The 14,396-nt window shown below is 38.5% G+C and overlaps 1 non-coding gene across 1 annotated transcript; it reads left to right on the top strand.

Annotated features, from left to right (window-relative positions):
• Positions 1–13,830: 13,830 nt before the first annotated feature.
• Positions 13,831–13,967, top strand: LOC111755346 (small nucleolar RNA SNORA2/SNORA34 family). Its single transcript, XR_002789904.1, has one exon. It is a non-coding gene; the product is annotated as a small nucleolar RNA SNORA2/SNORA34 family (small nucleolar RNA).
• The last annotated feature ends 429 nt before the right edge of the window (positions 13,968–14,396 follow it).

The raw sequence follows: 14,396 nt of genomic DNA, 5'->3' as shown, positions 1-14,396 counted from the left end.
ACTTTGGAATTGCAAAATGTCTTCCTATTCTTTTCAGAAGGCCAGTGTTCCCTTGGGACCCTTAATCATGTAAGAAACTTACAAAAGAAATTTTAAATAGATAAATTCTTTAAAGAACATTTGTTCTCCTAATAGCATTGGACCATAAGTGATGGAAGTCAGGAATGTTATATACCTTCTTTTAGAAATAGAGACCCTGTGTCTTTGATCCAGGTCCTAATAAGTAAATATAAATGCACCATACTGAGGTCTTTGTTTCTTAGCTATTACTGGCAAAGTGTGTTATTTTCTACTCCCTTTGTTTCTCAAGTTCATCAGTGTCTGAGTAGTGCTTAATAGTGCTGCGCTGGAGAACAAGTCACAAGTATAGCACATATGTACAGACTTGTGTGGGCCGTGGTGCAGAATCCCAGTAGATGCCAGTGAAACTCTTGCCTGTGTCTACATGTTCACAGATGTTCCTTATACCATTATTTTGATCTTGGGGAGTTGGAAGCACCATAATTACGTAGCATTTGGGACCAGATGAAACACACTTGAGAGTTTATACAGCTGTTGATGCAATGAAAGAACACACTTCTTTACAAAGATGTTGAATGAAAATGTAAGAAAGCAAAATCTGTAGCATCATGCCTATGTTATGATAACAAGCACCTGAGATAAACAATTTTTAGAAAGAGCATGGTTATATTTTGGCTCACAATTTTGAAGGTTTCCTTTCCTTGCAGCTGGGCTTTGTTGCTGTGCTGAGGCAGAATATCACAGCAGGAAGCATGTGGCAGAGAAAACTGCTTACCTTATGGTGGCCAGGAAGCAAACAGCCAGGAAGAAGAGGAGTTAAGAGGCCTCAATATCTCCTTCAAGGACACACCCTCAAGGACCTAACCTTCCTGCCCGAAACCCTGTCTCCTAGAGGTTGGGGCATTCAAGATGCAAACTATAGCAGCACCATTGTAATACTATTAAGAAATTCATGCACATGCAAACAATACTGTATTTTTACATTTCCAAGGGCAAATTCTTAAAACATTATAGGTGTGTCTATTTGGTAGGGATAGAGGAAGGAAACACATTATAGAGACCAAGGGTAGAGGGAAAAATTTCAAATGAAACTAAAGAAGAGAGGAAGTTTGAACTCACAAGTTATGATCACTAATGGACCATGAAGCAAAGGAACAATTGACTTAGTTTTCCCTTAAATTCTTAGGTATAAAAGTTGACTTTCTTTGTTATTGATCCCTGTAAAATAACAGTTTCTGTGATAAGAAATGTGTGAATGGGGGGCTGGGGATTTAGCTCAGCGGCATAAGCGCCTGCCTTGCAAGCAGGCAGTCGTGAGTTCAATCCCTGGTACCGATGAAAATGAAAAAGACCAAAAAAAAAAAAAAAGAAATGTGTGAGTGCACATGTAGCATTATCATCAGCAATCAATTGTCATACTCCTGAAACTTACAGTATGGGTAAAGTCCTGTGCTAAGTACGACTGAAAAAGTACGTAATATTATCCTTTTTCTTATCATGCAAATTGCTGTAAAAATAGCATGAAATTAACATAGATTATAAATATAATTATTCCAAACTGTGGGAGACATATAACTTGAGCTGCCTGAGAGTAGAAAGAGACAGTTAGTGAGGACGGTGGTTAGGAAATCTGGAAGAAGCTCTGCACAGAGACTTCAGGGTGGTAAGGATTGGCTTGGGAGGGCAGCAGAGGGGAAGCCTGCTCATGGATTTGGGCTTGGCATATCTCTTAGAAAGTGTAGGTTTCAGGTGTGGGTGAGGGGTGCAGTTCTGTGTTCTTTGCAAAAGTCAGCTCTGGGATTGAGCTTGCTGCCAGGCTATGCAGGAAGCCATTTGTGTGCCCTCTATAGGCCTTTCCTGCTTGGCTCAGTATGTGAGTGTTTGAGAGCAGGATTTGGGATTTGACCAGGAGAATGCATCTGCTATTGGCCACCAGCATCTCTTTCACTTCATTTTCCCTTTTAGACTTGGAGCTGTTTCCTGGCATCACCTCAGTGCTCGTTCCGTAGGATGGAGGAAAAGGTCTCTTTTTAATGTGGCAATCTGACGTCATTGACATTACATAGAACATTCTCAAGGAAGAAGAAGGAGGAGGAGAAGGAGGAAGAGGCAGAGGAGGAGGAGAAGAAGGATGAGGAGAAGGAGGAGGAGGAGGAGAAGAAGAAGGAGAAAAAAGAAGAAGAAGAAGAAGAAGAAGAAGAAGAAGAAGAAGAAGAAGAAGACGAAGAAGAAGAAGAAGAAGAAGAAGATTTGTTGTACATTCATGGACAGATCTTCCATTTAAAAGCTGTTTCAGCAACCATTTAAAAGCTGTTCTAAAAAATAAAATAAAAATCATACATGCATGAATTTAGAGCCAGACAATTTGTGAAGCCTGTTAAGGTAAAGTACAAACAGAGAGCATCATAAAGGATGGACAGGAGGAAACCAGGGAAGGATCTCTTTCAAATGGGAAGGGGTCCAGGAGACTGAGGGAGAGGGGGATGCAGAGAGGAAAGGATTAGCAGGAGAAGGGTATGCCACGTATGGCAACCTAATGACATTAAATCACCATGTGAACATTATATACCCTAAACATAAGCTAAGAATGATCATAATGACAAGAAAGAAACTGGGGAAAGGGAGTTTAGAGACAGAGGGAAGGAGGTAGATGAGAAGGGGGAGGGGATAAGAAAAGAAGCAAGCTGTGTGGTATACACATGTCCAGTCCCAGGATGAATGTATACTTCGTATACTACAGACATTGTAGTATACTGCAATGAGCGAATGAAAAGAAAACCATGATTCCAGGGCCCCACTGTTTTCCCTCTTGCTATTGCCTATACTTGGAAGTGGTCATTGGAGCTAGCTCACATTTCCTTTACTTCTTTCTCTTTGTAACAAAGCAACTCATATACTTTGAATGTTTATATTTTTTCTTCTTTTTTGCCCCACCCCATCCCAAACCAATTTTTTTTTCCTCACCAATGTAATAAACTTTTGTGATGACAGGGCCTTCAATTCTGAGAAATTTTCTTTACATACGTTATTGGTGATTTCCTCCTCTTTATGTTTTTCTTTCTCTCCTTAGAACTTTTTATTATTGGGATGAAACATAATTAGGTGTATTGTGGTCTTCTAATTGACTTATTTTTTCTCTTTTATGTTCCATCTACATCTTTTGCTCTCCTTTCTAAAAAATTTCCACAAGAATTCTTCCAACTTTTCTGCTGAGTTATTTATAATTCATATTTTTAGTTGCCCAAAGCTCTTTTTGTTCACTATCTTTTCCTTTAAATTACATCCTGATCTTGTTTTATGAGTACAATTAAATTATCCAGTACAATATTTTCTTTCCTTCTTTCATTTTTATTTTTTGTGGTAGTAGAAATTGAGCCCAGAGTCACTCTAACACCAAACTACATTCCCAGCTCTTTTCCAATTTTTATTTTGAGTAGGGTCTCCCTAAATTGCAAAGGCAGGTCTTGAACTTGTGACCTTTCTGCCTCAGCTTTCCAAGTATGTGGAATTACAAGAATGTGACTTAGGTATAATGTTTCCTATATCACTGTCTTCAACAATAGTAATGATTCTTTTATTTGTGCCTTTTTCCTGCATATTTTTGGTTTCTTTCCAATCCTCTTCCTTCTGTTTGGTTTTTGTCTCTCATGTTGGTTTCCTTTTTCAGACAGATTGTAGCCCTCAGCTGTTTACCTGCAGAGCTGCATAGGGGCTACCTGAGGGGGTGTAGTGCTTGAGTGTCTCCAGTAAATTGCTTTGGGTCTTTCCCATGAAGCTGGTCAGATTTCCCAGAGGAGATCTGGCCAGTTTCCTGTCTGGAAGTTGGCTGTCAGCATTCTGGGACGTGAATTGGGAAAAGGCTTTGGGATTTCAACTTTCAGCACATATACATTCCCTGCCCCTGGTGGCTATAAGGCAACCCAACCTGCTGTTGACTGCCTTTGACAAGTATCTGTTTCTCCATTAAAGTGGCCCTAAAACTGCATATCTTATTTTGGCCATGATTTTTAGGGTGAGACTTTTGGTAAGCAAGGCGGAGTGATGTGTCTGATCACATGGCCTTTGCTGGTGCAGCTGGGACAGGGAGCCATGCTGCTTTGCTCTGCCCAGAACTGGTGCTCCTCGTCCTCTCTGTCTGTCTGGCTCTGTTTGTTTCTCTCTAGTTTCACCCTCCTGGAGCCTCTCTCTGTGGCCTGGGCTTTACAGGATGAGGCGGTCTCAGTATGCTCACACTTTAAACATGCTGCCAACTTCCGATGGGCAGGAGGTAAAAGTTAGCAGTGTCATGAGTTTGAGGGCTATGCCCAGAACCGGCACAGTGTCACTTCTGGTATATTCTGCTGGTCAGGTAAGATGCAGTTCTCTTTCCTTGACCCTTACATTCAAGGGCATGAGGAAATAGATTCCTCCTCATTACAGAAGAGGAAACTCACATTGCAGTCATGTGACTTGAGAGAGTATCATCTTTGGAAAATCTAATCTGCTGCTCTGCTCAATTTAAAATTGATTTTTAAAAAATTTTAACATGATTTTCATTTCCTAAGAATAATTATCAATTGTGTCCTTTTTATAGGTATACTTCAAAATATCTTTCCAACATTGTTGAAAATCCAAATTAAAGATTGTGTGAAACCAGGCTTGTTGACATGTGCTTATAGTTCAAACTACTGTGGTGGCTGAGGAAGATGATCATTTGAGTCCAAGAGCATGAGGTCAGCCTAGGTAATATAACAAGACCCTGTCTCAAAAAAATTAAACATTTGCGCTGTCTTTAAAATATTTTCTTCATATTTATAACTAAATCTTTTCATTTGTTCTGTGACCTTTTTTCTCTTTTTCCTTTGGAAGGAGATCTAAAGATTTAGTCTATTTAGTCTATTTAGTCTATTTTTAGATCTTTATTTAGTCTAAAGATTTCAGGGATATTTTTGTCAGTGATTGCAGTGGTTCCTATTCTCTTAATCCCAAAGGAGATATTTTCAGTTATTTATTGGGCAGTTTTATTTTTCTCACTGGAGATCAATTAAGCTGAAGGAATTTGGTTGGAAGGCAGTTTTGCCTCAGGAATTCACTATATTTTTTAAAAAATACTGTTCCTTTTAAGCCTTGGTGGGCAGGTGCTGGGGTGGGGTTCCCTAAGCCCCTCCAAGTTCCTCCTGGGAGGTCAGTGGTTCTGTTTGTAGGGTACTACTCTCATTTTCAGCCCATTAAATGACTCAATCTCGTTTTCTTCCAGTTCAAATCTGAGAACTCTCTGAATATTGGGAAGGACACCATATCTAACACCTATAACTAAAAGGAATAGAAATTTATTTTTTGTGCATATTTTAGGTATACTCTATCCATGGTGAGCTGGCTCCAATGCAGACAGTGCATGGTGGAAGGGCATGGCAGAAGAAAGATGCTCACATCATGCTGGCAAAGAAGTAGAGAAGAGAGGATCCAGGGACAAGAATACACCTTTCTTGATCAGTGACCTGCCTCTTCCAGCTAGGATCCATCTTTGAAATATGATTCTTGTGGGCAACATTTTTAGATATTAACTATAACATTCCATTCCTTGGTTCTCAAGAGGCTAACATCCATCTCATTATGCAAAATGCATGTAGTGCATCTTAAGAGTTTCTGAAAAAAATTTTTTTTTAGTTTCTGAAATTTTAACTGTTCCATCATTTCTGAAAAATCCAAGTCCAAAGTCTTCTCTGAGACTCAAGGCAAACATTCAGCTATTTATTTCTGTAAAAATCATAAAGCAAGTTAAATGCTTTCAACATGCAATGATAGAAAGTCAAACATTCCCATTCTAAAATGGAGGAATGGAGCCTATTGGACCAAAGGAAGACTGTAACCCAAAATGGCAAACATTAAATCCTGAAGTTTTAAGTATAGTACCTGGAGGAGATTGTGTTGAGATGTGAGCTCCAAGGGCTTGGGAATTGCCACCCCTACAACCTTGCCATTTGCAGTGTATTTAGCCTCTCTCAGGATGCTTCTACTTTCTGTTTGTGTCTTCCTCAGCAAACATGTAATTTTGTTGGCATCTCCAACTTCCTAAAGTATCTGTGGTATTCTTGGCTTCCTTCTCAAAGCTTCTTACAATGTTGTATCATGGGATCCTGGCAAGAACTGACTATGTTATATATTTTTGTGTGGCTTCCAGGATTTTCTTCTGAAATCTGGTTGGCAGCCTCCCTAATCCCACAACTCTTACATTCTACATGCCTGAAAAATCAGCACCATGTGAATGATACCAAGGTCTGTCATCAGCTTTAGCAGTAGCTGGGCTTCCTTGGGTCATGGCTGTAGTGGCCTCTGAGTGACTGGGTGGCTGAAATCAGGAAAATACTTCCCTGGAGCTATCCAGGCCTGAATGGGCAAGCTTCCCTGGAACTCTCTTACGAAAGCAGTTTTCCTCTTTTTACTCCTTAAGCCTGTGACTGGTGGATTCTGGGTAAATTCTGAGATGCTTTCAAGCCATTTTTTCCTATGGTCCTGATGCAAATACTTGACTTTTAAAAAACCTTGGCTTATTTTTAATGCTAATTTTTTAGTAACCACACTCTTTCTTGCCCTAACTTTACAGTTGTTTTCCTTTTGGCTAGGCTTTACAAAATTCAACTCCACTTTTTGCCCCTGTTATCACTTTAAATCTAACTGAAAGCAGCCAGAAGTACCCATACTACAGAATAAACATTGTGCTGCCTTTCTTCTATTTACCAGAGCAATTATTCCACTGCCTTTAATCTCACTCTTCTGAAAAACCTCCAGAAATGGGATACATGTACACAAATTTTCTGCTATGGTATAACACACATGGCCTCTAATCTAGCGGCCAATGGAGTCCTTGTTCCCAACTGAAATCTCCTGAGTCTGGCCATTAGTATATTCATTACTATCAATATTCTTGTCTTCTGAGCTCTGATAAGCATTGCACAGAAAACACTGCTCACAATATCCTAGGGATTTTCTAGCCCACATCTCTAAACCTTTCCAGACTCTTCCTGCAAACCAATTCTGAAGTCTAGGTACATACTCAGTAACAGTCCCATTCCAGGTTCTATTTATCTATATTAGCCAGTGTTTCCATCACTGAAACAAAATATCTGACACAATTTAAAGGAGAGACTTATTTTGGCTCATAGTTTCAGTGGGTTAAGTACTCAAATGTCTGGTTCCAGTATAGAAATAACATGGTGGAAAGGCATGGCAGAGGAAAGTTGCTCACATCATGGAAAACAAAAAAGCAGTGGGGAAAAAAAAGAAGCTGAGGGCAAGAATACATCCTTCCAGGTCATATCTTCATTGACCTACTGTTCTGACTGTGCTCCATCTCTGAACATATGAACTGTTAGGAAAAACATTTTAGATGTAAAACAAAACGGTTCCCATATAGTTTTTCTGTATAAATTGAAGTTTTGGTTCATCTCTTTCCACCAACAGCAAGACATCTATATTGTCTTCAACTATCTTGTCTATTGATACAATTTCCCCTTATTTTACATTAATGGCCTAGGTTTTCTGTCACTCTTATTACACCTTCATGATCTTCTCTTGGCGATTTTGGGGAAAAGAAGTAAGTTCAATTTACATCTTTTCGGTCTCATTGGTCATTTTCTTCTTGCTTTGGGCTAATCAAGTTATAAAGAAATTATCCAAAGATTTTATCATGCTAGAAAGAGTAGACATCTTATTCTCTATGGCTAAGAAAAGGGCCAAATGTTTGTAGCAGTGAATCTCAATCCTAGCGTCAGACTCAGCTGGGGTATGTGTGCAATGAACTTAGGGTGTTCAGACTGTAGTTCAAAAATTGCAATTTGTTTGACCTGGGATGTGGTCCCATCATTGGCTTTCATATAAACTCCCTGGGTAGTTTTGCCTCTCAGCATGCTAAGAACCATGTATCTTAGAGTAGTGGTTGCATATTCTAAGCCTGTGAATACCTTTGGAATGGGGAAAAAGGAGAAGGAAATAGAGTAAAAAGGAAGCTATCTTTGGGAAAGAGTGTGGGATTTAGAGCTTGTGTCTGTTGTTTAGGTCCACAATTAGAAGTCTGTGTAATCTTATAGCCCCATTTTATTAGTAAAATAATGATGTATATCTTGTGGGATCAGTAGAAGACAAAATTGAATGTTTGTGAAAGCAAATATTGGCCGTTTAAAAAAAGAAAAAGAGAGAAAGAAAGAAAGAATAATATTCAAAGAGGAAGAATTACTATTCAAAAGAGATAGAGAAACTTGAATGATAGAGAACAATGTTTTGCCTTTTGTGAGATGCTTGACTCTGACCATAGTCTGAATCATTTACTTCTTTTTAAGGTAAGGAATTTTAGGGGATGTTCCAGGGAGGGAACTGAGATGGACCTGCAAACGAGTCTTTGCTTGGGAATGCTTCCTTAGTCCAAGACTTCCATAATTGTATTAGCTTACATAATTGCATCTTCTTGATAAAATACTGTATTTCTTGCCCATTCTCACAAAAGTCTACCTGTAAGGTAAACTCCAGATTGATGGGAAGGTGGAGTAAATGCCAAAATTTTATTTTTTAAAATATAAAGTTTGCATACACACCTCACCTCAAACCAGATACAAAAGAAACCTCTATCATGATACTTGTTATTCTTTATCTTGTCTTCTTAGTTTGATTTCATAAATATAATATTCACTGATTTAATTAATTTGTTCTTAATATTACTTGATTTGGTGAGAAAACAAGGATTTTTTCTTTCTTCCTTTTCCTTTTGCAGGAAAAGGCCTAGGTTGAAGAGATACAGTCTACGCTCCATGGGGTATTTTCTCTGACATCATCCAGTGCTCCAGTTCTCCAACACCAACTCTGGGGCCACAGTAACTAAGCTCAATTTTAATACTAGCTACCTAGAGTTAGTTGAGACTGTAGGTTAAAAACTCAGTCTTACAGACTGTCCTATTTTAGAAGTTAGGACTGTCCTACTTTAGTCTCAGGCTATCTGTTATTCTGGCCAATACACTATAAATCAAGAGTTCTTATACCCCCTTAACCTCACTCACATTTGAACATTTGCTAAAGTTGCTCACAAATTGAGGAAAATAATTTAGTTCTGTTGAATACATACATATACATTTTTTGTGATAATATCTTGCTGTGTAGTTTGGGCTGGTCTTGAACTCATTATGCACCCTCAGTTGGCCTGAAACTCACAGCAGTCCTCCTGCTTCAGCTTCCCTGAGTGCTTGGATTACAAGTGTGTGCTACCACGATGAACGAGTGGTTTAGTATAAAGGATACAATTCAACAACAGCCAGATTTAAGAGATGCATAGGCATGGTATACAGGTGTTTTGTTTTGATTTGTTTTTGTCTCCACATATACTATCCTCCAGGAACCTAGATCTGTTCACTGATCTAGAAGGTCTGGAATCTCACTGTTGAAAACATTTTAAAGAAGTGAAATTCTAGCCCCCTCTTTCTTCTTCCTAGAGTCAGAAGAGTAAAATTGAAAGTCTGAAACCTCTAATTACATGGTCTTTCTGGTGACCAGCTGCATCTTCAGGCCATTTAGGGTATCCATCATAAATCACATTATTAGCATAAACTCAACTATGATTGGGAGGGGTTTATTTTGAATAACAAAAGGCATTCACAACTCAGGAAATTCCAAGAGTTTTGAGAACTCTGTACTAGTAATTAGAGCCAAAGACTGAATATATTTTTTGTATTATACCATACCTTGATATGTATGTATTTGACCTTTTTTTTTTTTTTTTTTTTTGTCTTTTTCTTTTTCATTGGTACCAGGGATTGAACTCATGACCACATACTTGCAAGGCAGGTGCTTATGCCGCTGAGTTAAATCCCCAGCCCCTTTGACCTTTTTTTTTTTTTTTTTTTTTTTAAATACAGTAGTCCTCCCTTATCTGTGGTTTTACTTTCTGTGGTTTCAGTTACCTGAGGTCAAACATGGAACAAAGTTATTCAATGGAAAATTCCAGAAATAAACAATTCATACATTTAAAAATCTGCACCATTCTCAGTTGTGTAATGAAATCTCTTACTCTTTTATACCATACTGCCCCAGAAGTGAATTACCTATTTGTCCAGTGCTTCCGTCCTGTACATACTACCTGGCCATTAGTCACTGAGTAGACTGGGTTATACTGGGTAGACTGAGTACACTGAGTTATACACTGAGTAGACTGGGTTATATTGGGTAGACTGAGTACACTGGGTTATAAAATTGACTGTACCTGTATCACAGCACTTGTGTTCTAATTACTCTTAAATAACTGCCTAACAACATGTTATAATGCTGACGTTATTCAATTCATTTCATCCCATCATGGGCACCCTGCTTCACTTCACATCATTATAAGAAGTATGAATACCAGTACAATAAGATATTTGGAGAAAAAGAGTGCAATCACATTCATATAACTTTTATTATAGTATATTATTATAATTACTTTATTATTAGTTATTATGTTAATTTCTTATAGTGTGTAATTTATAAGTTAACCTCTGTCTACTAGCTACCTATGTATTATCTATTTATCTATCTATGAAAAACATGGTACACATTGAGTTTGACACTATCTGCAGTTCCAGGTACCCTAGTGAGTGTTGGAATGTAGACTTCATGAATAAAGGGGTACTATAGTATTTTGTGGGTTTAGTTAAGCTAATGATCTGGATTTGAGCTTATCCTGTTTTTTTTTTTTTAATTTGCTCTAAATCCAATGATTGATATTTTTGTAAGAGGCTAAAAGTAATGGAAATACACAAAAGATAGAAAGCCATGTAGAGATGGGGACAAGAAATTAAAGTTAAGCTGACCAAGAAATGCCTGGAACCACCAAAAGTTTGGAGTCAAGGAAGCATTTAAGAAGAGCTTAAGAAGGAGCATAGCTTTGGTGACACTTTGACTTTGGACTTCTGGTCCTCAGAACTAATGAAAAAGTAAATTTCTTTTGTTTTGGGTCACTGAATTAGTGCTAATTTATTATGGCAGCCTTACAAAGGAAAACAGGGAAATAAACTCTTTATCATCCTATCTCCCTCCCTTTTATTCCTTCTCCTTCAGCTTAATTATAATATTCAAGAAATGGTCCAATTATGCTGGAGAGAAGAACAAAGTCCCAGCAGGTGTTAAATGATATGCAATTTAAGTGACCACACTGTAGCACCAGATGGACTTGCGACAAGCCACCAGGCAGCTGAGTGGTAAGAGAAGAGTGCACGTAAGAACTACAGAAGGTGAGGGGCTTCTTATCCTCAGACTCAGTGTTTCTCTTGACAAACATTCCTTTATCAAGATTTAGATTTCTTCTCTCCTTCTTTCTTTCTTTTTTTTGGTATGGGGAATCAAACTCACCACCCTACACTTGCTGCTTATGCCACCGAGCTAAATCTCTGGCCCTACCTTTCTCTCTTGATGCTTTCATTTGGTGACATCACTTCATCTTTCAATTTTGAGTCTTCCGCTAGATTCTTCTAGCTCCAAATTTTTTCCCAGACTATGCTTATAGTATATTGATACTTTATCTGCTTCACAAAGAGATTTTTAGAATATATGCAACTTAAAAATAGTTGACAAAAGTCATAGGTTGTTTGATTCCTTGTGAAAAACCTTAAGAAAGTCAAGACAGTTATTTAAAAATTGCTTGGGAGAAATATAAACTTAAAAAAGAAACAGGGCCTTTCCTTTGTCTTTGGACCCTTTTGGAAAGCAGGCATTACGGAAATCTTTGTCAGGTCACTAGTTGAGTACCTAGATAACCAAATAAAAATTCTAGTGATTACACAAAATGAATACATACACTGAAAAAATAGCTTGGAAGAGTTACAAACAGATGGCTCCAGTTCTTAACAAGCAAGATTCAGCCATCCCTAAAGAGAAAATTAAATCTCTATAGTCACCATAATGTAATGCTCAAAACATCCAGTTTTCAACAGCAACAGAAATACAAAATATATAAATATGGTCCATTCACAGGTTAAAAAAAAATTGGACAGAAAATATTTCTGAGAAATTCCAGACATTGGAATTGTTAGTCAAAGCTGTGAAATTGTCCATCTTTAATATGTTCATTGCGCCAAAAGAGACCACAGACAAAGAACTAAAAGAATAAGGGCAATGTACAAACAAAATGAGAATATCAACAAAGAAGTAGTAATTATAAAAAACAAAATTACTGAACAGCTGAGAAGCATAATAACTGAAATGAAAAACTCACTGAAAGTGTCCAAAAGCAGATTTAAATGGGCAAAATATAGGATCAATGAATTAAAGAATAACACGGTTGAAATTAGTCTGAGGAGGAGAAAAAGCATAATGAAGAAAAGTCAACAGAACATGATTGTGTAGGATACTACTAAGTAATTAACATGTGGATAGAGCAATCACAGAACAGGATAAGGAATATTCAAGTGATTAATGGCAGAAATCCTCCCAAATCTGAGGATATGAATATAGACAAACAGGAAACTAAATACACTCCAAGGAAGGTAAACTCAAAAAAATCCACTTGGAGACATGTTATAGTCAAACTGTTGAGACCCAAAGACAGAGAATTTTGAAAACAGAAGTCTTCATCACAAAAGAACCTCAATAATAACAACAAATTGCTTCTCAGAAACCATAAAGGCCAAAGGGCAGTGGGATGACATAAAGTTCTGAAAGAGAAAAATGCAGTGATGAATTCTAGGCCTGGAAAAACTCTCTTTCAAGAATGAAGGAGAGGCCAGTATTGGATATATCTCAATGGCATAGTGCCTGCCTGGCAAGTGTAAGGTTCTGAGTTCACTTCCTGGTAGAAAACACACACACATGCATACATGCCCACAACGAATGAAGGAGAAACTATAAAATGAAGAACTTCATTATTAGTATACTTATTCTGCAAGCAGTGTCCAAGTTCATTCTGTGGGCTGCAATAAAAAGTATTATAGTCAGGGGTTGCAAAGAGAACAATTACATACAGGACACAGAAGTTATGTGTTGTTTATAGTGATCACCCAGAATTAAACACAAGAAAGTGCAAGAAATCTGTCCACAACACTAAAGACCTAAGGAAATCCATGTCCTAATGAGTCCAGCTGAAGACCTAGGGCCCTTGACAATGCCTCCCATGAGTCCAGCTGTAGGCCTAGAGCCCATGACAATGACTCATGCAAGTCTGTTATGGATCTGCACTGGGAAGGCCCAAAGGTTAGCAGTAGAAGCTAGAAAGTCTGTGCCAGCGGAGCGAAGGATCTGTGTCAGTAGGTTGAGAGTTCTATACTAGAGCCAAGAAGTGATGCTCAAAATAAGGACCGGGGCTCCCCTGAAAATTACCATGGCCATCCTCATTGACACTGAGCTTCTGAGCTTCTCCCATGATGAGAACAGTCAAGTACATATCAGAAAGCCAGTAAAACAGACTTTTACTAGAGATTAGACAGCACACATCTTCGCCTCGAGAGCCAGGAAGCAAAGTAAGACCAAAGCTCCCCCAAAGTGAACTGTAGCCATTCTCGCAACAAGGTCCCAAGCTCTTCCAGTGATAATAGCTGAGTTCATATCAGGGAGATCAGCATGACAAGCTCCTCCAGGAGAACCAGGGGCTCCAAAGAACTGTAACACTTAGGAGAACCCACACTGCTACATTCTTCCTCTCCATGTTCCTTTTTTATACTGGCAACCTTCCTCAGGTGGGCCATCTGTACTAAGCACCATGCTGATTTAGTTGAGCTGGTGTTAAATTGACTACCAGCTTTTAATCCATAACAGACAGTGATGTTGAACTCAAGCCATAAGAAGAAATTAAAGCAACTGTATATGTAAATGTAAACTCTACTGACCCTGAATCAAGGCTGGCAGCTTCTTGACGTTGTTGGTTTCAAGCAGGAACCTAAAGAGATGTCTTTCTATGATCGGGTGGCCATTTCAGAACTTGGGCAGTGAAATGGTCAATTTATTAGAAACAAACAGCTTGAAGCCACCCCTCCCCCCGCCCCCATGAGCGGCTGTGAGCATGGCAGGATGCTTTGGCCCAGGATGGGAGTCACCAACGTTTCCTGGGACCTGCACCATGCTGGGACCTGGAGTGCCAGGAAACCAAGCAACCCCTCCCACACTGCCTGTTTTGTTTTTTTTGAACTTCAATATACATGAAAGTGTGGACAGCTATTTTGAAGAGAACGAGCGACTGCAGGACAGCCATTACTGACTTCCCTATTGTCTGGTTTTGAAGACTAAAACACCTTCCTCATTCTGTTCGGATCAGTTTTATACTGTGTTGTTTTGTATGAATTCTCTGTATGTGAAGACATGGACAACTATTTAGAAGAAAATAAGAGACAATACGGTAGACAGTGAAGATCTCAGGTCATCTAGCTTTGAAATTTATATCTCTTACATTG

The sequence above is a fragment of the Cavia porcellus genome, unplaced genomic scaffold, assembly GCF_034190915.1.
Source record: "Cavia porcellus strain 051 isolate PalLab524CR breed Dunkin Hartley unplaced genomic scaffold, mCavPor4.1 scaffold_11, whole genome shotgun sequence".
NCBI classification, from domain to species: Eukaryota; Metazoa; Chordata; class Mammalia; order Rodentia; family Caviidae; genus Cavia; species Cavia porcellus.
The sequence above is the reverse complement of the archived record's forward strand: the minus strand, read 5'-3'. Positions and strand labels throughout refer to the sequence as shown.